At 38.3% G+C, this 27484-nt stretch overlaps 1 protein-coding gene across 8 annotated transcripts in view; it reads right to left on the minus strand.

Moving 5' to 3' along the window:
* Nucleotides 1-27484, minus strand: part of RAPGEF4 (Rap guanine nucleotide exchange factor 4) — a 157214-nt gene that overhangs the window by 97210 nt on the left and 32520 nt on the right. Inside the window, exon 1 of one of the 8 annotated variants that reach the window (XM_027786321.2) lies at nt 15900-16091. The exons of 6 other annotated variants lie outside the window; for them this stretch is intronic. The gene's annotated coding sequence lies outside the window, so the exon portion shown is untranslated. Of the gene's footprint in view, nt 1-8188; nt 8593-15899; nt 16092-27484 lie in introns of those variants that run through there. One more of the 8 variants, XM_027786323.2, reaches the window with a different exon arrangement.

The following is a 27484-nucleotide window of genomic DNA, read 5'->3' on the forward strand; positions in this document are numbered from 1 at the left end:
GGGGTTTCCAGAGTGTATACTAGTAGCAGAAGGAGACGATGGTGGCCAGAAAAGCTGTTTCAAGCTACCAGATGAAAGGTAAGTGACAAGACTTTGGACTGAACTGACACTTCCTTTGTTGGAGCAGCACTCCCAGTAGAGAAGCTGATTGTCTTTTCTCTAATTTGTGCAGAGCTACATTTTATCTAGATCTCTCACCATCACCCTAAACAGTACAAAGAACAGTAACACACGCATAAAAAACAGCTCTTTATGGCTCTGTCTAGTAGAAAATGCTACAAAGAGCCTGACCCAAATCATCTCTGAATTTATCAGTATGTTTTAGAAGTTTCTGAAAGATAAAAGATTTATCTCCTTAGAACTAAAATTCTCAGTGTCACATGTTAGGCATGGCTTACTAATGAGAATGAATACTATGTTTGGTATGTTCCTTTATGGTTCTCTTTTCATGCCTTGCAGCAGAATGGTCAAACCTCTGCAGCTACAGCATCCAGAGGCCTGCTTTGCGGTGGCTCCTTGTCACGCAGCCCAAGCCATACTCTCTTCCTGCATGGACAAGTGGCAGAGTTCAGTTTTCAGACACTGAAACAGCCTGATGGGCAGCAGGAGGCACTTGGCTATTAGGCAGCAGGGTAGCCAAGCAGCTGCTCCCTGGTACCTGACAGGAAAAGGCCAGAGGCCAAATAGAAAGAACCTGCAAGCTAGGGGTGACCAGTTGGGCACCAGGGTTATTCATGAGGGACTGTTTAACTTGATCTCTATAATCAGTGCATCACCATCCCTGTGAACACAGCCCAGTGGAATGCTACTGAATTAAATACTTAATATTTGTAAAACGCTTCAAGGTATGTAGATTAAGGATCCCACAGAACTGCTAAACAAAATAATATTATTTTGCATTCCTTCAGGAATAGACAAACACTACAGTATGTAACTGGGCTGATATCTCTTTAAATATAGATCATTAGAGCTCTCCTGAGATTCCCATCAGTGTCAGTAAATGTATGTACAAAGAACTACTCATTTTATTATCTTACAATACAAAACCCCATGCATATATCCACAGTCATTATATATTCAGTACATTCCCTTTAATGTCAGTACATCAACTGCATTTCAGTTGAGATTTAGCATTCATCACCACATTCAGGCAAGTTTTGTCTTGCCTTCTCATCTCCCATACTTGATCTGCCTCTTTAAACTTGGCATTTCTAGCAACCTCTCCCAGCTAGGTTTTAAAAGTAGATTCTTCTCTCTGCTCAATAAGCAAGAGAACAGTATATAATTTCCTGTTTTATGTACATCTGGCACTGTAGAATGAACCATTGCATCCTACCAAGGCAGCAGAAAAAAATAGCTGAAAAACCTCCTGTATGGAAAACAGCTCTGCAGCACTGGCTATAAAACCTATTACATATTACATGAAAGGTTAGCAGATTTCCTGGCAGAATATAGTACAGTATGTGGGATTTCGTTGCTGTATAGGAACAGAGCACTGACAGAGAGAGGGCCTTCCATCAAACACTAAATGGCGAACCTCAATCTGCTTTTCTCTGCACTAAATAAAAAATGTCAAGAGAAATCTGGCAGGAGTCTACACTTTCTAATGTTAATATTTTGAGTGATAGCCTACACAGAGCATCTGCAACAAAATAACCTTCCCTATTTAACTGGCAAACAAGCTGAGGGTACAAAATATCCTAAAGCACTGAAATTACTTAAGCAACCACGCTCCATTTATAGCAACGACTTAGGCGTTTCAGAAACTACACAGCACTGACATTCAGTGATCCCAGGGACAGAATTTAAAGGTATTTCAGCATTCAGAAACACAGTTACCTAAGTGCTGGCCCTCTTAACAATCCCACAATGAGCATATGATAACTTCGGGCTTCCATGTGAGGTTATGAACTATCTTTATCAAGCCTCCAACTCCAATAAGAGGGTTATTAAATGAAGATGACCCTCTATTCAAATACAGTCTTAAAAAGGGGAACCATGATGAGAAGTTCATCTTTGCAATGATAGCACACGACAAGGCCAAGCAACTGCTGGTTGGGACTGTAGTGGGAATGATCTTACAGTAGCATTAGAAGCTTCATTCTGTTGTCCAAGGCATTTCATTCAGTTGTCCAAGCAGAAAGCAGACTGTCTGAATCAGGGTCCTGGTGAGGCAAGAAGAAAACTTGTTTCCCTGTTTGCACCCTGGTAGACATCCCTTCCTCATGGACTCTGGAGAGCACAAGTAGGATAAGAGTGCATTTGTCTTCCACTGACTTTTAATTGCTTTAACTTTCACTGTTAATAAAGCAATACTGCTTTCCAAACCTTCCCATAAAATTCTAGCTCTTCAGTTGTCTTTCAGCACTCAACTGTCACATGCTCCTCAAAGAAGCAAACTCCTCAGGAGGAGTCTGGGAAGGCAGTACCTGAGTTACTCTCAAGTGCCAGAACTAGTCCATGGAGCCTTGATAGTTGGTCAGGTTGTTTTACAGCCCTTGTGCCTGCAAAAGCACTGCCAAACTAGGAATCAAATACCTATGAAAACCTGACCTAAGCATTTGTGGAAATAATAGCCAAAATTAACTTGGAATGTTGCCATACACTTAGGTAAGGTCATGACATGATGTGGTTACTTGTCGGTACTGATATTTATTGAAGTGGAATAAAGTGCTATTCATGAGCTAAAAGCCAACCCAATGTTTTATTCAGAATTAAAATGCTTTTTGCAAAGAGGATGGCTTTTCCAAAGTGCTAAGCACTGGGCCAGTTCTGTTTCATTTAATGTCAGAGGCAGCTTGTGAAAACAGCTGCCCTAATTTGAACCATTATGCTGGCTGTTCAGGGCAACTGCAGTCTGACAAGCCAGCACTGTCTCCCTGGGAGATGAATATGGCTATGGGTAAGCAAGCAAGCTGGCACAAACAACAGGAGCTTGGGCACAAGAGTAACTAGGGATTGACACGGCTTCCCTGGCTATCTGGAAAACCTTTCCCTATTGTGAGTAAGCTGGGTGAAAGCTGGAGAAACTCTGTTATGCTAAACTGTATTTCAGAAGCACATAGGATGGCCAGGACCATCAGTCAAAGACCAGCAGGAATTTTAGTTACAATTCCATTATGACTAAAAAAATGCAGCATTACAGGGACTATATATTTCTCCCAGGCCTCTATTCTGTCCAAGTTCAACACGACATACCTGGAGTCTAAACATTCCAGTTAGATCAGTAATTTAATCTACCATGTGCATCGTTTTCTAAATACATTTTCACTGAGCTATTGCTGTTGTTGCACACCATTACAATTTAAATTACAAGGGTACATGATACATATAGCTGGTATTGAGTTCAAACTGTTAATGTTAAAGAGAATGAGGCAATACTGCATATGCCTCATTACCAGGCTGTATGACCAACCCTAGAAATTTCCAGCCCTACAAATATGATGACAGCCAGTCCATCATGTCTGGGACATTGCTACCCACAAATAAGGTCAGCCCAGATTCGAAACCTTTCTGTGATGTTTCAAAATATATCTTGCAGATCACTGGAAAACCCATTCCTGCTCTTCAGTGTCCTCTTAAGAAGTGACAGAAGTCACCAATATTAGTAAAACAGAAGCTACTGGCTAAAATCAGGGAGACCTAAGAGAGGAGTGCACCTGGAATGAACCCACTGAGACTTTTATGTTAGCTATATAAGTCATTGCAGCTACACCTTTTTCAACCTTGAAACTATAAATAAATTTGTAACAAAACATTTTTGGAAATGTTCTTTTTCCCTTAACATAGTAAGGCCTACTTCCACAAAGATCTCAAATGCTAAGTTTTCATTCAGATACAACTCTGTCTAATGTACTCTTCAAGGAGTTCAAGTCACTAATGGATGCAGCTATGCAATACCACCCACTTGCAACCCTCTTACCATCTTTGCTTCCTTATGCAGTCTATTCTTAAACAGCATCTAATTATGTGTATTCCCAGCTTCAAAGCTTTGTACTAGACATTGATGATATTGAGTGGCAATGCATGATGTTACTCTGTCTATAAATCTCTTTTCTTGGAAATCCCTTTCTAAAGAATCACAGCAAATCCAGATTACATCCAATCCCTTCACACGTTCCCATGCATCCCATGGCTGTTGGCTGTGGTACCACAATACAAAGCATTCAATGCAACAATGGCCTATGCCCTGCCAACTGTTGGCTCCTGCTCCTGTGCCCAACACGTCATCTTCTTGGCCAGGTCTGCAAAAATTGAGAAGGGGGGCCTACTGTGAACAGGGAGCACTGAACAGATTTGGGACTTTATGAAATTGCTTGCAAAGCCAAGAAAGAATAGCCAGAAAGGGGCAAGGCAAATCCTGAGGAAATATTTGCCTCTTTGTAACATGAGAAAATAGCCACATTTTTCCACACAAGATCAGTTAAGGCATTTACAAAAGTAACCAAAGCACTCTATAAAACTCTAAAAAAGCAACAGAGCACTTGGTTTTCCTTTCCAATGTTACAACAAATTGGGTTTACATCTTTTATATAACATTTTAGCAGTCTTGCAATGGAAATGAAGAAGATGCAAACATACGTATATATTGCATATATTCCACCCTATATTGCATTTCAGAGTATCTCGCTGAAGCAATTTAATTAACATCAGGCAAAAAAGAAAAATGTAACATTAAGGTGATTCAAGATCTATTTGTATAGTCTTTCTTGTCATTAAAAATAATGGCCCCTTTTCCACTGAGAAAAGCTAAAACAACAGTTGACTCCCATGCACCCTGAATCTGCATGGAATGTCTCATTGTCTCCAGCTGTATAAAGATAAATACCCATATTAATCAAACATTCCCAATTGTCTGTCTTCCAGATCATTGAGCATGTAAAAAAAGAAGTCTCTGACTGCAGCTGGCACCACTACTCCGTGGCCTGTCCACAGTGCAGGGGTAATCTAGGTACTAGAGGCTGCCCCCACATCTCACTTCTACCAAGCTTTATGGTTTGAAAGAGAGTGCTTTGGAAATAAAAGTAGCCCTTCGGGCTTTGTTCTTTCATTTCAAAATACTTTCTGCTATTCTGTTCCTACTATGAAGTCAGCAGCCAACTATCAAGGAAAGACAATTAGTCAAAGACCTCTGCAGAAGCCCCACGCTGACCCAGCAAGAGGCATACTCAAAGAGACTGCTTCTGGAGCCCTTTGTGTCTAATGAGCTGTTACATCGGATTACATTACTTAGAGAAGCAAAGACAGCAACATCAAACTCATACATATCAAATGGGACAGTCCCTTCTTTTTACAAAGTGCTATCAAGACTTACAAACTCAAAAGTAAAACTAAACAAATTCAAGCTATGCTTCTTTCCTTGTCCTGATACCCCTTTCCGCGGTATTTTCCAGTAGACTGATACAGTGTTATCCACTCATGTATTTAGGTAACTATACAGTAAGTCTACCCATTATTTTCCCTCTCTGTACCAACTGTCCTAGAGTCTTCTGTAGAGCGTACATAATCATATCTAAAGATTTGGCTGTCCTTCTGATCCATCAGAACATGAAAATGGACAGGAATTTGGTCTCCAAGCCCTTTTGAGAGCAGATTTTATCAGTAGACATTCACTGAAATTCATAAAGAAAGCAGCAGGCAAAAAGAATGGTGCAGCAGTTGCTTGGGTCATATGTACAGCCACCACTAAGATGACCACAAACCCAACCTCCTGGTTTTGATATGGGGCTGCACAAGTCAGGGCCTGGGGGGTTATCCTATGTTTTAGGGCATGTCCTCTTCCTCTTTTCCAGAGAGGGAATTTAAACTGCATCTGTGGATACATCTGGGGATTTAGTCATCTTCAGACTATCTCTAGGAATAAAAGTAGCAATGAATTTATCTAAAAATCAACTCACTCCTCACCCTCCCCTGCAATTCCCCCTGAAGCATTCACTGAATAATTTGCCAATTAAAAACCAGACAGTCCACAAGTTTGCTAGTCATTCATTTACAAAAAGACACAGGGCACCCATTTTCATGCTGCAGTCACATTTTAATCAAATATTAATCCTTAGAGGTCTTTGAAGGGATGAGACATTCCCTCTTTGACAAGCCCATTCTTAAAATAACTTCTTTGCTTTAACAGTTAACAGGTCAAACAAGAATGCAGCAGGCAAGTCATGGATTAAATAGTACCTTCAACAAACAGGACTCAGCGACATCAAGAAAGAGTCAGAAATCACAAGCTGAGGGGGGTGGGACAGTAATCAGGACATGCATTAACTTTTAAAGTTTGCCATTGTCCAATTGTTTTTGGATAGCGTGCATGACAGCGCAGGTCATCCACTGGAGCAGGCACCTTCAGATTAGGGGCTGCAAAAGCTCAATGCCTCCTTACAGCAGAAGTTCCATGAGGAAATGTGACTTGATCTAATTTTGGAATCTGGAAAAAAGACAAACACGAGGAAGGAAGTTTAAAAATATTTGGAAAAAAGTCCTTTCAGAGAAAAAGGAAACTCAAACCAGATAATTCAAATAGCAGTAAATCAGCATCAAACTGCTGTGACATGTCTCTTTAGAAACAGTACATAAGGATTGTTTGTCCCTCTCTGGAACATTTTAGACAGGGAGTAGGAAGTCACTACTATCTTGGGATGGGTTTAGCCCAGTGGTTTCCAGTCATGCCTGTATGTACTGGTACTGCAGACCTCCATTTATGTCCAACACACATTAAACTCTGTTGAGTTAGGTCCACACAGAGCTCCAAACATCCTCCCTTTGGTTTCAAATACTCCTACCTATAGAACAACCTTTGAAACAGAAGTCTGCAATATTTCAGACCCCACAGATCATCAAAGCTAACAGACAGGAGATCTGCTAAGAAAAAGAATCAAAGGAAACTACTTTCAGGTTTCTGGGATAAAGACACAAACCCCTAATTCCACATGAATTTTTCAGTACTGTGCATACACCGCCAGGTAGCACAATCCCCCCCGTGGGTTTCTGCAGGACTGCCCAGGCCATCAGGGAGTACCTGATAAAGCCATATACATACCTTCATGGAAGATCAGGATTACATCAGTCAGCTCCCCTGATTCACCTGGTAAATACCATCTCTAAGGGACTAGTTTGCTGAGTTAATTCATCATTTAACTTGTACAATTTTAAAAAATTCTTCGGTCACAGAGAAATGGAATTAAGACTTTATTAGCTAATTCCCAGTTGTAGGAGAGTAAATTCTCATTATGCACTAAAATGATCTAATTTACACTACAGTCATTCTCAGATGGGTGAATGGATGCATGTTTACCTCACCATGACTCCAGAGGGCAAAGGTTTCTTCCCATTCTTACCTTTTTCTGTTGTCCTCTTCCTCCCTCCCACCCCTCTTTGTCTCTGACAGCTCTGTAAACAGTACAAAATTTATTTTGTGCCAGTGGAAAGAGGGAGAACAGGTAGTAAGCAGAGCAAAGAGGGTTACCACCTCCTCCTTCCTTCATCTTTCCTCCTCCTGCATAGTGGCAAGCCAAACTTAACAGTAAAGTCAGAGGAAGGAAAAGGAATAACAAAACGGATTTGAAAAACACCCATTCTGAAAAACACTAGTTTTCAAGGAAAGGTGCTGAAATGTTAGAATTAGCAAACATAACTGAACGTAAAAGAATTCCAACTAGTCTTTCTAAAATGAAAGAACTTTGGTTTTAGGCTCTTCTCCCTCTATGTCTATGAGACAGGTACAAGGGTAATGAGATTTCACATACAAGAAGTGGTAAAAATATCCATATACTAACCTTCTACCATCCTACCACTGCTAAACTTTACGTACAACTTCTCCTATGAACATATTCTATAAATTGTAGACATTTTGAGTATACCAAAAGACAGTCTATCCTAAGCCTCCTTTTTTGTTCTAATATGCCCCAACACTCTGCTGTAGTGGATTTTGAATTTATAAACTAAACAAGGCCCAGCTGGGTAAATAATGAGCACAGACAGCACTGTAGGAAGTGGTTATTTATTCTAAATCAACCCTCAAACAACCTCATACTCTCTTTCCTGGAATCAATGTAATGCTGGAATTTCACATTTCAGCAATACAATCTATGTTTTCACCACAAGTGCCAATTACAGAGAGCTCAGCTGCTGCCTCTTCTCTTTTTAAAGCAGTTTACCATTGTTCTCGTACAGTCTAGTGTTGTTAACTCACCTATGTTTTCAGCTGAGTAAAGTATCCCACACTTCCCGACCTGAGCTGCTACGCAGTATTGCTGTATGGTCTTTCAGGGTACATAGTAGTGAAGTCCACCTGTAGTCAGTCATTTTTCTGCATTGCCAAAGTTCTTTGCAGCCATGGTGCAGTCAGCCTGTTAACTTTCCCTCTGACTTGTGCATGTCAGTACCAAATCTCTGCATCTGTAAAACACTTTGGGATCCCTGACAAAAAAGGACTCTATGTAAAGGTCAGATTAATAGCTTTCTTCTTGAGCAAAAACATTTTAGGAGAAAATTTTAAACAGACACACAAGTCTAACATTCTGGAAATTCTCACAGCTGCTGTTTGCTACCTAAACTCTGTGCTGCTTAGAGTCATGTGTGTTCACATGATCTGCTAAGCTGGGAGCTGGGGGCAGTCTCTTGCTCTTGAACTTTTTCCTCCTGCACTTTAAGATCTGCCCAGCAATGCTTTTATTGTGTACTGTTGAGTACATAAGCGCACATGTAAAGGGCATGTGATGGCAGCTGCTTCCAAATGATTTATAACTAGTCTGTCCTTTATTTCCCTTTTTTTGGGTATTGAAAAAAAATCATTAAAATATCAGGACTTTTTTAAAAAAAACAATGAAACCAAAACCTAAAACAAATGCAACTTAAACCACACTTTGCCTTACATGGCAACCACAGAGTAAAGGAACCACATGTTCAATTTTCATTTTCTCCAGATATGAAAATATGTATACTAATTACTTTTAGAGAGTACTTTGACTCAATACACAGAGCATACTTCATATAGGCTATAATGTTTTCAAGATTTATTTAAAGGCTGCGACAGAATGGAATACCAATAACATCACTGCAGGCTTCCTATGAGTAACAAATGAAGCACTAACTCTCTGGAAAGACATGAAGCTTACAAACGGAAACTCTGTCCAATGCTGTAGTGATGAGCATTTAGAAATATAAGCAATCATTATAAGATTAACATAACCCATCAAAGTCCATAGGTCAGTCAGCTTTCTATTTCTGTGTTGTAACAGGAACTGTGGCATCAGCATAGGGCATTACAGGGGGATTAATGACTAGCTGGAATTAAAGGCCCTTGGCTATGCCTGAGGCAATCGGCTCCTCCCACCTACTCACTAATCCCATGAGATACTCTAGTCTCCTTTAGAGCATTAACATCCAGTTTTTTTACAAAATCCTTTCTGCAGAGGATTTTTGTGCTTAGTTTATTTGGAGGACTTTATATACATATGGGAGTAAAACTACAGTGAATTAGGGAGAGCATATTGGGGTGAAAAGCCATATCAGTGCCTTCAAGACTATGTTCACTGGGTACAAATGTTCTCAGATACCAAAGAATGCGAGTGGGCTTGTATTTTTATTCACTTGCTCTCTCTATTTGAAGTGACATCTATTATTGCATTAACAACTTTCTGCTAGTCTTCCAGTGCTCCAGCTCCTTAAAGAAGTATGTGCGTCACTCCTGTTCAACTTTCTTGTTTTTTGACACCCTGCACCACTACCACTACTATCACCATGGCTGTCTAAATGTCACAGAATCTTTTGGATAACTGCTAGCCACTTTCAAAATTGGCTACAATGCATGTACAACAAAGATAATAACCATTTTATTCGTCATTGCTTTGAAGTTATTAGCACAATACAGATATTAATTTGAAAAATAAAAAAAAAAAAGGGGGGGGGAAAGTGACAAATCATGTTAACCCCCAGCACAGTGTCTCCTCAGTTATGCTTTTTTATTCCTCAGCCAAAAAAAAACCCTTTGCAAGCATTCACTGACTGCCTCTTGACATACAGAGAAAATAACGTTACAGACTTTCAGCAGTTACACTTGCATATTGACTGTTCTTCTCAGGTGAGTTCACCAAAACTGCAAAAAACCCTTCAGACCTGGACCCTGGATATTCTCTTCCTCAGAAAAGCATCACTTTGCAGAATAATACATTTGACTCGGATGCAATCTGGAATGCTGCCATTCACCACAGCAGTAACGGACATGAAAAGCAACAAATGAAATTGACAGAGGTCTCTCTGACTGCTGAGCATCCACACTTCCATACTAATACTCTCTACTAACTTATACTACTCATAAAGAACTCAGCAATCAGAAACACTGTTATCACATGGTATAAAAACCACACCGTCTTATGTGTGTTAAAGCTTCCAGCTTGCTTGCTTGGTAATACTCTTGATCAAATTCTCTGTCAAATGCAGGCTTCAGTGGGGAAGTCCTTGCATATGTGGTCTTGCACATATATATATATATAGACTAAAGAGGAATAGTTTTAATTACTGTAGCCTAATGTTGAAAATTTTCATGATTACATTTAACTTTTTTAAGCTCCTGAAAAAATCTAACCTGTGCTGTGTGTTCCTTCAAAGGCACAGATCCAGTACCAGAACATAGTTATATGGCTGCAACAGTTAATTGTATATGTGGCAATACAGCAAATGTAGTAAAAGACATAAACAAAACATTTGCTACCCTGTTGTTTCAGAATTGTCCACAGATTACTTTAATATTAAAGGCATAGATCTGTACCAAATATCTCCCCAATGCAAAATGGAGCTGGCAATTTTATTACTGCTTATCATGGCCTGAGGAAATCTGCAATTGTGTCCAATTATCAGTTTTCCATAGCCTTCCACTGTCTGCAGGTTTTTTTGTTGTAGTGATGGCGATGATACTGGGATGGTTAACTTCATTCCCCTCAAAAACAGATAAAAGCTGAAATGACAGAGTTTCTGGCAAGAGAATTTCTGGCAGAGGAAGCAAAGTAGGAAATGGAGCTCCTGATATAAAACAACCCACTCTGTCTCATCTGAGAAAAGGCTTGCTGCCTGGGTATTTCTCAAATCTCTCCGCTGGATGAACAATTGCCAGGGTTTAAAACATCTGAAGCTTTCCCGTTACGAGAATTATGTGCTTTACAAATCATGATACATCCTTACTAAACTATGACAGTGTCAGTGTTTCAAACAGTTCCTTCCCTTCAGTGAGGTTGCATTTACAGTGCTATGAGCGGACTTAGATTATAGGGTCATTTTTCACTTGAACAGCCTAAAAGTGTATGTATAAATTGTATAAGCAGCGTTCAAGCACCAAACAAAAATGATGAGACACCTCCCTGAAGGAATTACTCAGTCCCTCAAGAATTTTCCTTGAATTATTCTTCACACCTTTCTTTCTGCCTCCCTCCTTACTCCCACCACTCATCACCTACCCAAGGAAAATGTCAGGTTATTCAATGGCCTTGTTATGACAAGAAGTTGCTATGTTAAGGTGGTAAGTTGAGAAATGGGGTTTGTATGGGCTTCTGATGAAAAGTGCAACCTGAGTCTCCACCCCTTCTGCTAGGAAGTTCAGCTGGAGTCACTGAGGAAATAAAAAAAAAAAAAACAGACACAGGAACATGGAGTTTTAAAAAGAGCAGGGGCAGCCTAGTGCTGTGACCGGAAACAAGGAACAGACACCCATACTGCTTCCCCAGCTCAAACTGGAAAGCTAAGTGGGACATGGCCCAAGTGTAGCACGAGAAGTCACACTATACTTCTCCCATGGCCTTGATCTCAGTCACTGATGATAAAGATGGATTCTACATTTTACCATTCACTCTTCCTTTCAGTGATTGCTCCCTCCATTTTTTAGTTATTTGTTTAGATTTTCAGTACATAAAAATCCTGGCATTGCCATTATGGGCTCGGAGCCATCTGAGCAATCTTCTTAAAATACACTAACAAATCATCCATATGGTTATCCAATATGTAACTATTTACTTTCCAGGATAGTAAAAGAGAGGTAACAAAAACTATTAAAAGCTTTACAAAACTTCATGAGACACTGTCATCCTAATTTGGAGTCTATAATTTTCACTGAATAGCAAAGTTATAGACATCCATCTGCATGATCCCATTTTGAACATGTTTTCATTTTAAGTCTCCCTTAAACAAGACTGAAAGATCAGAGGAGTCATTGTCCTTAGGAGCTACCGGCTTGAGATCATTGTTGTATGTGCCCCACAGCAGAGTCTGATACCATGCAGTTCACTAGGTTCTGGAAGAAAGGGACTTCAGAAACAGCATTTAGCAAGGCTGGGAAAACTACATGAAAGCTAGAAGGAGGAATACCAAGGAAATTCCTTTCCAGGTATGATCTTCTGTAACAGCTTATAACTGTTAAATGGTTTTCCACACAGGTTCCAAGATTTGGTTAGAGGACCCAATTGAGTTATAAAAGTTTGTTTTTCTTGTAAGCTGTAATTGGTACTGTTTCTCTTAACTTACATGTAAAATTCTTTTGCCCTTTCCAGAAAGTCACTGTTTCCCTAAAAGAAAATACTAGGATGAGACTTCACTTTGTTGAGACATTTACCATGTGTATTGTCTTCACAGAATGTGCAATACTGTCTGAGGACAAAGTCATTTACCACAATTTTCTGTGTGTACTTCAGCAGGTAACTGCTGCTGTGAAAGTAGGCGAGTTGATCTGTGGCTACTTTATACACTGTAGCTTGTGAGTTAACATTTTATGCCAGCTTCTGCTGGTTGTCCTATGGAGTATTCCAGACAGTTCAGTGGATGGATTAGCAATTATTGAACTTGTGGAAGAAATCAATGGGCTCTTAGGCCTGCATATGCATAAAGCAAGATAAGAACTGTAGATCTTTAAAGTATGTGAGAACAGTTCCTAGGTCTCTTGGGATAGTTGCAAAATGATGTCTCCTTTTATCAGATGTGACTAGTGCCCAGAAAAGACAAGGAAGAGCAGGAAGAAGGAAAGCCATGTCACTCCTTGTCCTGGCCAACAGAAATGGTAAGCTTCAGGACGGAAACACAACATATTTCTTATAGCAATACACTTTCTCCTTCGATATCACAGGACCTGAAGGCCCTGTCCTTGGGACAATACAATTTTCTTTTGTGACCAACACAGATAGCAGAGGCCAGTCTTTCCAGTTCCACGAAGTTGTACTGTTTTGTAGACAGAAAACTAGAAGAAATGCTTGAACTCCTATGATTATATTCAGGTATCTTTCTCAGAACAGCCTTTTTGTGTGAGATACCACCATAGGGCTCATGCTGCTTTAAGGTCTCAGGCCCTGCCTTGGTAACCTTGGTTAATAGGAGCTTTTCCATTAAACTCAATGGGAGTAAGAATATTTTGTGTGTTTGCCTGAATATCGTAGGTATAAGCAAATTCAATATACTGAAATTGGCATCAGTGAGCCCCCTGCAGCTCTGAAAGTGCAGGGATTAGTGTCCATTAGCACACTTTTCTCTGAAGTACAAGAAACTATAATTAGCATAAATTTATTGCCTAAAACTGAAGGTGGAAACGAGACAAAAAACAGTCTAGTGGAAGAGCTTACAGATAACACTGAAACACTCAGCATAATAAACAGATACATTCTGAATTTCACTCTAGAGGAAGAGGATGTGCCTTGTTTTGACTAATGGAAACTGCATCCAAGACCAAACAGCCTACAAAAGGCACTCAGCAGTCTCCAGTCCCTTCAACTAAAAAGGAAACTTAAAAGAAGCAGTAACCTAAGTCCAAGTTCTGTCATATGCAGTGTAACTCATTTAGCACCTAGTTTTAACTGTGACTGCATTATGAAACTTCACAGAAACACACAGAAGCAAATGTTTCTTTTAAGATCACAATATGAACTCAACTGTAGACTATCTTAGCAGACACAGCACTTCTAACTGTTCAGATATAACTTTGGTAGGAATCTTTACAGATTGCGTCCAGTTACAAAAAAAAGAAAGAAAATCACTTACTTGTTTCATTATCTTTGTAAATCAGAATCATCTCCTGCTGTTCCGATAAACACAAATCACAAAAAAAAGGATGCCTTTATTTTACCAACAGAAGCTCAACTCCATTAAGAGAAGCCAGATTTGATTATACTACTGTGTCACTCGTGAAAGAAGAATATTTCCCAGAACAAAAATATAGGAATCTTTGCCATGGAGTTTACAACTTAATACATTGGGTACATTAGCACAGAAGTAACAAGGTCAAAGAAATCACCAATGCTCTTGGATTCCTGTTGCCTCTCTTTATGTGTTTATTATTTCATAAGTCGGACTGTTAAAGCTGTGGGTTCCCAACGGGAATTCAGCTTCAGGGGCTAAGTACAACTGAGAGCCCGTATGATCCTGCATATGCATATTTGTACAAAAATAAACTCTCCACTTGGTCCACATTTCATTTGCCAGTTGGCCAGGTTAGTTATATATTCTGTTGGGTAGAATGAGCAACCTTTTGCCATAAAGCTTTACCTTCCCCCTTCTCCATTCCCATCTATCATTCTTGTTGTAACTATTAATAGATAAACCGTAACTTTTGTTTTGGTTAAGACCTACACAAAATATCTGTCCCTCGAGAAACTGGCCCACATTCTGAGTATTTTAGCTCTGTGAAGGGGACAACTGCCATACAACTATCCCTACATTTTTCAATTGCCACAAAAATAAACCATTTGTAGACTAAACACATGCAGGCTTTTTCTGCTTCTAAGTCTCTTATTACATTTGGTCATATCTACAACACTATAAAACAAATGTATTTGTACACATATTTTCACAAGTTCCTTTCACTGAAGCATCCTTCACTCCTTTTTCATTTCATAATTTTTTTGCTTGAAGCCCCTATCTTTCCCTAAAAATAAGTAAGTAAATAAAACATTATTCTTTTTATTTTTTAGAAATGCTTCCAAATTTCCCTCACTTTCAGACTGCACAGCAAGACCTGTCTTGGGCTTCCCTGCCTCATGCCCTAAAGCCATGAGAGAAAGCCTGAAATTCCACATCAGTAGCTTTTATTATGTATTTTTTCTCTTTGAGCAAAGCACCACCTTAATATCTGAACAGTGAAATTCCACCTTTCCTTTTTATTCTCCCATGCATTATTTAAACATTCTGCTCTGAATTCTATGATTAGGGTATTCCTGAGTAGCTACAACCAACATGTTTATAGTCTGATACAGCAGGAAATGTGGGCTACCCAGGATAGTTTCACACATGTGTTTGCTGTACATGACCCTCAATTTAAATAATTTAGTAAAAAATGAACTGAAATCAGATTTACTGCAAAAACTTTTAAAATTTAATTTTCAGACTAGCAATCAATGCTTATTCAGTTTCCATCTTACCCCTGCCTTCCCTTTTTGCAGATGCTTAAGTGATATTAAACAACTGCACAAATTTTAAAAATTGTAGGAAAATTACCATCTGCACTTAATTCAGAAATAAAAAGGTCCAGAGAAATCACTCTTTATGAACATTTTTCTTAACAGAAAGAATAAAAACATGCAAAAATTCTCACGGTACAATACATACATATATTTGTGGCATTCTGTCTTTCAAATCATTTTGAAATGTAAGATGACAGAAATTAAGAGAGATCTCACTACAATCTCATCCAAAACCTTACTCAATTTCTAAGACATGACTTAGGATTAAAAATGAAAACATCTTCAAAGAAAGAACTATGTTGAGACACACAGTAATAAAGCCCATTATTATTCACAGACAAATAGTATCAAACTATTATCTGCTTAGTATATACTTCATTATATTTCCCCTAAATCTATGCAAAATAAAAATACAGTCTTGTAAACAATAATCACAACAGAAGGAAATAAAAAATAATGAAATCTTCAACTTACATTGATATGTTATTATAGGTCCTGCACAGCAAGTAGCCCTAAGGGTACATTTTAGTTTTTTTATCCATGCTCCGTGCTTGTTGCTGATGTGACCACTTAGGCACATGGTCAAGTTGCAATCAGCTTCTCTCTTAGTGATGTATGAGAGCTGTGCTGATTTATCTAGTCCTTCTGCAGCAGATTAGCACTAATGTTTCTGCTTCTGCATCCTACCTTTCTTTAGCAGTAGACTCTGCATTATCATTGGCAATCCGAATTAAAGAGCCAGTGAGTGTAGAACATTTTTTTTTTTTTCTTTCTGAAACACACAAATATCATGTTTTTATCCACTGACCCTCCTTTTTTAATATCTTTGGCAAGAACAGTAGTCAGAGATACAGAATAATGGTTCCAGTAAGTCTGCTATAGTCTTTTTGTGATTTATTCTGTTAAAGGAATATTACCCTATGCAGATGGCCCTAGACAAGAGGCAGCTGTAACACACCAACTTTTCAGCCAGGAACATAGGATTTTCAATCTGTAACACAAAGGTATTATATGCACATTGTGAAATTCTAGTTTATTCCAAAGAAGTAGACAATGCAAAATTAGTTAATGCAAACAACTTGCTTTATTTCATAAGCCCTAAGTACCTTATACATTAAAGCTATTTAACATACAAATTCGTTTGGTTAAAAACTATTTCAGTGCCTTATAGTGTATGTGTTCATTATGAATTCTCCCTTTTCTCCTTAAGATTACATTTTTTACACTATCCAGCTATTAAAAGTATTACAAAGAACCTGACATTCTCATTGTTACTATTTTGACTTTCCAGTAAACAAATAGTATTTTAGTGTTAAAATGCAATTGTTAATTCATGGTCTTTTCAATTCAAGACACCATGAGACACAGCTGTTTAAATTTTCATTAGGACTCTGAAAAATATTTAGGAAAAAATGGATGTCTTAGACCATCCATCTTGAAAATGTGAACATTCTGACAAGTTTGCTCACTGTCAAGATGACTCACATCATTGCTGTTCCTAGCCACTACTCCTGATCACAGAAGTATTCCTCTCTGTTTTTAAACAACAAATGCCATACCTGAATATTAAACAAGAAATATGTGCCACTTAAACATTAGTAATATTTGAATAGCAGAAAAGTCTCAGCTACTCATAAAGACCTATTCTCTATTATCAGCATTCATTTGAGAAAAACATTACATGGAGTGTCTTACCTTAAACAGGAAATCAGAAAAGAAAGAAGGAAATAGAATTAACTCATTATAGTAAATCCTAAAACAAAGAGGGGCTATTTTTGGTCTAATGTGAAAACCTACTCTGGCAAAATGTGGCAACATCCATTTCAGAGTGCTTTCTGGATTTTACAGATACTTATTTTTACACCTGCCACAGAGGCACAGCAACCTCAGCAACAGAACGTAGCAAAGAGCTAAGCATGCTCATTAGCACAGAATTGCTACAAAAGCAGTTTTAGAGCTAGGTGTGGGACTGCACATGACTTCAAGCTTCCCCAGCTTTCCTCCTCTTTTTGTGTGTTGTTGATAAGGAATGAAATAAGTGACTACAGAAGGGCATCCAGAAGCCAGAGTGAGAATCTACTGAGGAAAGGTACCTGAAGAAAGTTTCAAGGCATCCACAGTGCCAAGCTGCCAGCAGCTGGCTAAATGGAAACACTGAAGAGCTGACATACATTCAACCTCATGCCCTCCCAGCCTTCAGGCAGCCCCTTGCACATCATGAGTAAGCCTCTTATAAGTCTGAATTTGAGAAGTCTCTGTGGATGATAGGAGCCTACCATCACACATTCAAAGACCTGAAGGTCTCTATTTCAAGAAAGATGGAGGCAGGGTTCTGTGTTTCCATCTGGCTTTAAATCCTCCTCAGGACTGGACTCACTTAAAGAGCATTAGTTCTACCTTCAGTTGCCTTCTCTGGGGATGAAATTCAAATTCCAACCGTCATGCCTCAGGGCAGTGTCCTAAAAGAAATGGTGCTACTCTGCCAACAGTGCTCCAGCTAGGAGTGCTCCTCCCCTTCTGTGGAGAAATGTGCCACAGAATTCAAGATTCACAACATTAGAGAGGGGACAGAATGATACTGAACTTCCCAACAGCTTCTACCAACAAAAAGGAGCATGACATGAATGTGGCAAACAAAAGTGAGAAGTGCTGTCAACTCTAAAGGCAGTATCAGTTTTAAGGATGCCATTTCACTAAGAACTTAAAATTTAGACCCCATGGTTTCATGTAGGTCTTTGCTGTACTGGGAAAAAAGTATTTAGCCAAGATACCAGAATCTGATGTAGGAACAGCACTGGAGCTACTATTGCAGGTAGATGCAGAAAACTAAAAAAAGAATTAAACTCCACTTTAAACATGTATTTTTTTGCCCCCAGACTCTCATTAGAAGCTTGATTTGGAACCTCATTGCTCTGATGGTTAGAAAGAAACTTCTAATGTACGATTAAACTGCGTTAGTAGCCACCTGCTTCTGAGAAGCACTGTTCTCTAAGAAGTTACTCCCCGAGTGGTGGTCTTATGCATTTATAGACAGCAATCTTATTCCCTATCACCTTTCACATCAACAGACTAACCAAGACTCTTGTAGTCTTGCCATATAAAATAGACACTCCATCTCCCTTACCATGGTAGTCCTTCTCTGCACCTATCCCAGTCTGAGTTCTTCTCTTCTAAACGTGAGTGAGCAGAACCATACATACTATGTTCCACTCAAAGACTTACCATAGATTTTATTTTAGTAGACCAAACAAACTGTGGGTTTTATACATGGTTGTAATAAAATTTAAGCCTCCTACCATCTCATCTCCAGCAGCTAAAATTTACAACAGCTTTATCTGTGATAGAGTTCTGACATATACCAACTGGGATGTGTTAGTATGTATTTTCTCTGCTATACTACACGAGGCCATGAAGCAAGAATTAACATCCATCTGCATTCACTTGTGTCAAGCAAAAATATGAACATTACTGCTGGCCCACTTGCTTAGTTCCCAGTTATTTATTGAAACAACATGTTGGTTTGATAACAATTTCCAGTTCTCCCTGCTGGAAGAACTGGAACCAACTTCACTGAGAGAAGAAAGAATAGCCATCGTATCACTGTTTGCTGCTAAAAAGCATCATCTGCGCTTCCTAAGCCCCAGTGGTTTGCTGAAATGTTACACAAGCTATGCAAATGACACACTAATACTTCAAACATGCCAATCGATTGTATGTATTTCTACAGAAAATTACTCAAGGCAACTGAAAGTGTAAAGTTGAACAAATTATCAACCATAAGTGAAAACATGCAAGTAAGTTTTAATTAAACATGACTTCTCTATTGCAAAAACCACATTAAAACCTTACTAAAAGGGAAGATAGCTAATTGGGGGGAAAATGAAAGAACAAAACAATGTTTTGTAAGGAGAGTGTTGCTCAGGAAAGATTATTTATTTTAGAAGACTTATAAATGCATTTCTAATTTATTCTTGATTCCAAGCCCACTGTAATTTCAAACAAATAAAAACATGCATGTAAAAAAATGCATGTTCTCAAAACCATGGATACGATATCAAGAGTGCTTATTTATGCTAGTAATTGATTTGTTTAAAATGTCAAATATTAGACTGAGACTGTTTAACCTCCAAAATTCTTTCTGCCAATCAATAAAGTTATTTTCTGGGAGACATCTAAAACCCTGCAAAAGCTACACACAAAAAAAACCCCATCCACACACATTTTTAAGCCACAGTCAAGAGTCCCATCACAGAAAGGGCACCTAGCTGCTCATGCTGAGGCCCAAGAAAGCGCAGTAAAGGGCAGTCTCTTCAGTTGAGAGTCTGTGTGTTCAAGTAAGTGTTGCATATGATACATCTGAACATTTATAGCACGTTCAACTACTTAATCATCAAAAAGCTTTCAGGAATCATATATAGTACCTTCTCACCTTGCATACGGAGAAACCAAGAGGGTAAAATTAAATGCCCTTATCAAATTTGCTAAACAACTTATTTTCAACAACAGGTTTATATGACCTGCCTTTTGCACAATAGCTGTCACATCTTAGGCTTTCCCCAGGGAAGAACCGGTAGTCTGTCTAACCAGTGACGGCCCATTTCTCCCTTGTACCATTACCACGACATGGAAAAATTAAGGGAATATACTACAAGTTTCAGAAGGCCAACTCAGCACTTGCTCTACATTTTAACCTCAGCCAGCAAATTATCCTAGTGATAATACAATTTGTGCCAGCAAAAGCTCTTTTGCAACTATTTCTTATACCAGCCCTACATTAGGCTAACTATACCACACAAAACCCGTTTTCCCAACATAACACTGACATTTTCCCCACAACCCTGCCAGCAAAATTTTAGTATAGCCTTGGCTTTAGTGAATAGAAGACCAAATAATCAATGATGTTTAGGGAAAATAAATCAGTAGGAAGGCTTTAACCCCAGGTATCCAGTTTACATTTCAAGGGCTCTCTGCAAGAAAAAGAGCAGGGAAACCCAAGAAAAATGGGGATCCTTCTTTCAAAATAAATGTTGAGATGTAATTTCAAACACAGATCCCTAAAAATCAGAGGAGTCTACTAGGTACAAACTGCACAGACCACGACATGGGCTACATAAGGAGCAACGATCAACTAAGAACAAAATAGAAGAGATTATATGTTGTCCTATGGGCTCCAGAACACTCTTGCCAAACAATACTGTACTGAGAATCATTGGAAAAAGTTGAATAGGTAGAAAGCACAAGCCTACATCTTATCCTTCTGTATCGCTAACATCAGCCTCATGCTTTCCTTAGGAGTGTTACAATGAAGCTGACTTTCTCACTTTCCTCAAAATGTCCCTATGTTGACTTGTATGTTAGTGTCAGTGTTGTGAAATGTCCTTTTCAGACTACAGGTTGCAGATGAAATAAAGGATGACAGTTATAAACTGTCTTACTGCATAGCAGCATAAATGAGTAATCAGATGGCCAAAAAGCATCAGGTTTGTTGAGCTGACAAAGAAACAAAAGTTACTTGTTTCAGCCACGTCACAGGGATAAGCACAACATTAACAATCAAACACCTGAGCATAGAATCATTTAGGTTGGAAAAGACCTTTAAGATCATTGAGTCCAACTGGTAATCTAGCACTGCCAAGTCCATCACTAAACCATGCCCCTAAGTGCCACATCTTTTAAGTGCCTCCAGGGATAGCAACTTCCGTGGGCAGCCTGTTCCAATGCTTAACAACCCTTTCAGTGAACAATTTTCTCCTAATAACCAATCTAAACCTCCCCTGGTGCAGCTTGAGGCCATTTCCTCTTGTCCGATCACTTGTTACTTGGGGGAAGAAACTGACACCCACTTCACTAATGAACTTACTCAATATACTTTCACTTGAATATTTACAGAAATCCTGCATAGAAGGAGATGGAAAATAATTTCTGTTAGTCATTGAAATCAACTGTGCATGCTTTGAATGTTGCAGCTTCTGCAAAATGTGGTGTATAATTATTGTATTTCTGCTTTATCTTCCTGACCTTGATTAGCTGCTACTAAGCAGTTAGCCAGTCAGCTTTGGACTGGAGAACAAAGTGGGACATGAAACAAAAAGGTAAAGTTGGAGGTGAGTTTAAGGTCACTCCTTCCTCTTCATGCTTTCTTGCAACATGGGCACAAAGGGATACTCCACAAACACCAGAAACTTTCTGCAGCAAGTGGAAATAAATACTTACCATATTACAGAGTAATATGTATTCACAAGAAAATATTCGGAAGTTATATTCTGTATTTATTCAATGATGTACATATTGACAGAGGGGCAAACGTAGCAGAACAATAATTATTACAAAGGGTCATTGTGAGGCAGTGCCAATAAAAAACTTAATTTGCTTTAATTTAAGTTTTAGCAGATATGCCAAAGATTAATGGAATGCAGGTTGCACCAGTTTATGCTGTGGTGAATTTTGTCCTGGCACAGCTAGGAATAACTCAGGAAAGAAATGAAAACAGGTGAGTAAAAGAAAAATAACTGGAATTTTATATCCTTGCCAGTACCTTATTTTCTAATACACTTTTTCCCCTTCATTTGGGAGTGAATTTTCACAATTGATTCTGAAGACCTTTACAATACCAGAACTGCAGTAATTTTCCACTATTTTCCATCCAATCCACATGGATGGCATTATTTTTACCATCACTAATCATTTCAATTCAGACCAGGCTGTATCTAGCACCATGTCGTAAGGTACCTTACAATTAGCATAAACCCAAAAATACTTGGAAATTACTTTTCAAGAGTGAAGCAGGAAACATTGCTACAGTTGGATCAGAAAGTCTTCACTCATAGTTAACAGAAACAAATCTGTAAAGCAGCAAAACAGATTTAATCAGAGTTGGAGGCTTTACATGTGGGTTGCTGTTTTTTTTCTTTTAATCACTCAAGTAGTAGAAGAAAGCAATGTAGTAGCTGTCACATATTTTAGTATCAGTAAAATATTTAATAGCCATAGTTCATCTTAAAAAAAGATAATGCCTTGGGTAGAAGCACTGTCATGCAAATTAACAACTGGCTAAATGACTGCAATCAAAGATAACGAAACGTGGCAACACAAAAAGGGAGGTGTCTAAAGAAGTACTGAATGGCTGGGTTCTGATTTTTTTTATATTCATAATCTCAAAGGGAGAATAAACAGCTTGATAACACATTATGAAAACACTAAATAAGGAGAAGATAAAAACACTGGACAAAAAATAAATAGAATGAATAAGTCTCTCGGGAATTAGCAATGCTGAGGAAAAGATCCATTTGGAAAAATTCAATGGAGACATCATTTACATAGAGCTAGTGAGTGAGCAAAGTCTAGGAAGCAATAATCCTGAACATAGTTGGAGTATACAGCACGCCTCCCACTGCCATCATTTCTAGCTCTGTATAGATATTTAAGTAAGTTCAACTACAGTGACAGTCTTTATTAATACAATAGCAAAATGCTGTTATCTCACAATTATCAAATTCTGGCATGTAACACTGGCAGCAAACATCAGATTAGGTATGCTCCAGATATACATGAAAGATATCATTTTGTCTTCCAGAGAGCTTATACAAAGCAGCACAATGACATTTCAGGAAAACTGAGAACAGACATGTAATTTTGTAAAATTTTTTGTTGTTATGACAAAACATAGACATGACCACAGTGTGCAAATAGGGAAGCATATAAGTACTGAAGACAGAGAGAAATCACCTGAGGGGCAAGAAAGCAGTACAGACAAGAACCAAAGAATGAACTCCAAAAAAAAATTGGAGGGGAAATGAGAATAAATTTGTCAGTAGCATGGGATGCACTTGACTCTGGAATATTTCTCCAAAGGCAGCAACCATTCATGAGCCATTTGTCATGGATACTTATAATGTGCAAAGACAAAACTTTAGAGAACATACCATAGCTCTCTGGAGGGGAGATGGAGAAAGTGATGGCGTGAGAGAAATGGAAATCAAGATCTCATTAAATAAAGACTTCATTTTAGTTCCAAAAGAAGGGACAGAACCAGTCAGACATAAGAATGATGAGGAGGAACCACAACAGGTTTTTATTTATGCAGTATGCTATGCTGTTATGGTCCTTTTTTACAACACGTAAACAGTTTATCAAGGGCACTTTATAAGCTTCTCTGAAATAAGCAGGTGTTTGTTACAGCAAAAGTCAGGAGACAGTATGTGGAGCTTTATGCCACAGGCACAGCAAATTCTACTGTCCATTACTGCAACGATATGAGTATAATTGGACAGGTTTGGCTTAAGAATATTGTGCCTTTCTAGATACTGTTAAAAAAGTAAACAACTTAATGGAACTGAACCATCCTGTTTTGAGATTCCAAATACTGTTCCATGCCACTGCTCTCTCACCATGCAGAATATCTGAGAAAATATCTTCCCTCCACTTCTCTTATGTGGCAGTTTGTGATTAATGCCTACCATAAATAGACAAGCACTGCTGTGACAGTAAAAATGCCAAGATAAAGGTGCCACTACAGAACACAGCACACTCATGAGCAGTAGTGAAGCACATAACCTGCTTACAGTTTGAAAATTTTACAAGCAACATTAAGAGATTTTCTTTTCTATAGTACCCAAACTTCCATAGATGTTTCTATTTATTTTTATCATGCTAAGCAATCTGATTTTGGGGACAGTCAGATGGGCATCTCATAGCAAATTCTACTCACACAAAGCAAGCCATTTAAAAATGTTCATTTAAAAAGAACACATCTAATATAAAGATAGCATTCATTATTACTTTAACAGCTTTCAAATTAAGAGTTGCATTTTCCTTCTGCATAAAGCCCTTTAGCATATTAAATTAGTCATTTTAAACTGTACACATGGCAATAGCATTATCAGATAATGAAGATATGCATATGCAGACTGAAATAAAGAAGCTAAAGTCTTAGCGGTAAAGGTATACTTAAAAGGAAAAAAAATCAACAGAAATGTTAGTTGTCAAGGACGGAAGAAACATGCTAAGGTTTTGCATTAGCTGAACACAAGAAAGAATAAATAGTCAATCACACTATTTCTTTTTAGACATTTGATATTATTTTTACATACACATACTACCACAAAGGGTGAGCTCTGCCACTGTTCTCCCTCAGGGGAGTAGGGAGGTAGGAAGTACCTCTCCATCTCCCTGCAGAAACTATTTGCAACAGAACAGCATGACAAGGGCTGGTTTTTGTGGGTCTACTATTTCCTCACTCATTATAAAGCATAAAATTCATACTAGTAGTATGAATTATTTTGTTAAATAAGGAGGCAAAATACAACTCATAGTCTGCTTCTGGATATCACAACCATTCATTACAGCTTATTCAATACAGATTAACTCAATTCCCATCCAAAGACATTGTGCAGTTAATGGATACCAGGAAAGGTAATTCACCCACCATTCTGTAATGATACTTGGATTAACAGTATGGGTGTCCATCTAAAATCAATCCCTTAGAGAATTCTTACAGTAGTAAAATCCATATTCCTACCATTGGTAGGTCTCAAAGCATTTCCAGGATTTCCTGTGCCTCACACCTTTACATGATTTTAGAGTACAAACTTGACAACAATCCATTCAAGTATCACTACTTGTGGGCTGACTAGTATGCATCACTTTCTGAAGTCATATCAAGTAATCCTTCAGAAAGGTTAAAAGGCAGAAAAATCTACATGCTGTTGTTAAAACAGGAAAAGTCTGTCTCGGAATAAAATGACACAAGGTACATTTTGTATATGAAATTAGATAGAGGTAACATCCTCTATAAGGCAACTCCATATGACAGATGTATGTAAATACATCAGACAGAAACAACCTGCAAAAATGAGAGTACTGGTGTGAACTTCTGCTGTAATCTCAAAGCATAGAATCTTTCAACCATACCAAAGCAACAGCATAGGTAAGTGCCCCAGCTATTACATACTCAGATTGAAGTGTAGCTCTTCTTTGATAAAGCATCATGTAAAATGGGTACCTTTTCACTAATCAAATCTACTCCATCAGCATATTCAGACGTATCTGCTTAATTGTATACACTTTTACTACATTTCACTCCTTCAGCTCTGCAGAGCAAACGTGCTAATACTGAGTGATGGCATAATTCTCACCAACCTCAACAGTGCAAGAGTTATTTCCTAACTGCTTGGGGATCCCCAGTTATCTAATAAGGTCTGAATGTCACAGACAAACCTAAGGAGAAATAACAATGAACTCTTAACCAGAGATCAACAAAATTGGCATTAAATGCTAGCAGGAACAAAAGCAGAAAGAGAAACCATATTCATAAATCTGTGGGAGAGATGTATACCAGAAAACTGCCCAAGAAATGATGGCAGAAAGAAAAAAGGCCTTTGAAAAATGTTTCATGCTTCTGGAGAGGACACAGGCTTGAAGGGTATTGGCAGAAAGAAAGAAGAGAGAAAATAAGCCTGTACTGAGCTTTTAATCTTCCCTTAATTGTACTGAGAGTCTCCAGCATTATCCCCAGAGAGAATTAAGCATAAAAGCCTAAGTCACTCAAACAAGTTCCCTTATAACTCAGTCCTTTCAGAACAGCATGACTTATTTGAAGGACTCAGTTTCTCAAAGACTAGGTCACAGAAAAACCGTATTGTCATGCACATGTTTATTATGCTTAAACAAAATTCTTCTACCCGTTTCCACTAACCTGTACTCAACATCTGGATAGGGCTTTGTGGAAATTAATAAAGTTTGTCTATGTTGGAAAATTAAGTGGTTAATACTTCAAGAAAATGGTTTGCATTGGTAGTCAGAAAAGATATTTTTCAAAGGTCAAGAGAGATATTGAATGCAAAATTAAATAGAAATTACCCAGGAAATGGTCAGAGGTTGAAACACAGGCAAGCTGAATTGTATCAATAAGTACTCAATGCAGAATGGCAAGGTTTAATTTTAAATGCTAATTATTTATCACCCCCAAACAAATGTTATAAAAGCCTGGCCTAAAGCTAAGTACAGCATCTAGAAGGACAAGATTATTTTATCAGTGTAATCTAAAATGAACAGAAGTAAAATTCAGTCAGAATATATTTAGTGTATAATCTTTTATTTGTGAGTTTCAGTTTTCTTTTAACTTCTTCATTTGAGATTTAACTGATGAACTATTTTAAGCAGAGTTCAGAGGAAATACACACTAATGGTCTTACCTAATCAGGCATGAGACGAAGGATAAAGAAAATGAGCTTTAAGCATCACATCAGACTGATGCTATGAATCCACAAATTCTGATAAACCACTGATTTCAACAACAGGCTTTAAAAGAAATATTAGCTGAAAACACAAATTCTGTGAACATCCACTTCATTAGAGTATAAAAATACAAGGACCACATGCCTTAGAAAGTCACCTGCTCTTGACTATTTGTGGCATAAACAATCATTCACCAAAAGAAAAGAAAATTATCTATGAACCGCTTGCTCCATAAATCCTCTTGAGATTTAAAGATCTGAGGGCCTGCAGGCCCCAGGGATGTTTCAGGCCTGATACTTTCACATTCCTGGTAAACAGATTTCCAGGAATTTTTTAGCACACTGAACTAATGGAATTAGAGCAACACCCACTAACCCCGAGAACTCAGGGTTCCACTGCTCAGATTGAAACAAGGACTGATTCAAGAGCAAGCACATGGGTTATTCGGGTTTTTTTACACCTCTTTCTCTTCTTGATATCTGGGACTGGCCATATCGGCACAGATGACAGGTTGGGCCCTGTAGTTATTATTCTCTGCAACAGGAAATATTCCATTTTCAGTTTCAAGTCTTTATATTTTCATTTTTAAGCGTACCCCTGGAATGCCTAGGGTTTGCAAGACTTTGATATAATTTACCTCAGTACAAGTATTGGGTTGACCACTTTGTTAAGCACTCCTGAACTACTACTAAGCCACAAAATCATTTGAATGATTCCAGCCTCATGCTCTCACATTGCATCAACTATGTCAGTGGACAGGAACTGTTACAGAAGGGAAGTGGGTAGAGGATTTAAACCTACTCCTAACAGCCTGTGCTGTATAT

This window comes from Falco peregrinus, chromosome 8 (assembly GCF_023634155.1).
Source record: "Falco peregrinus isolate bFalPer1 chromosome 8, bFalPer1.pri, whole genome shotgun sequence".
NCBI classification, from domain to species: Eukaryota; Metazoa; Chordata; class Aves; order Falconiformes; family Falconidae; genus Falco; species Falco peregrinus.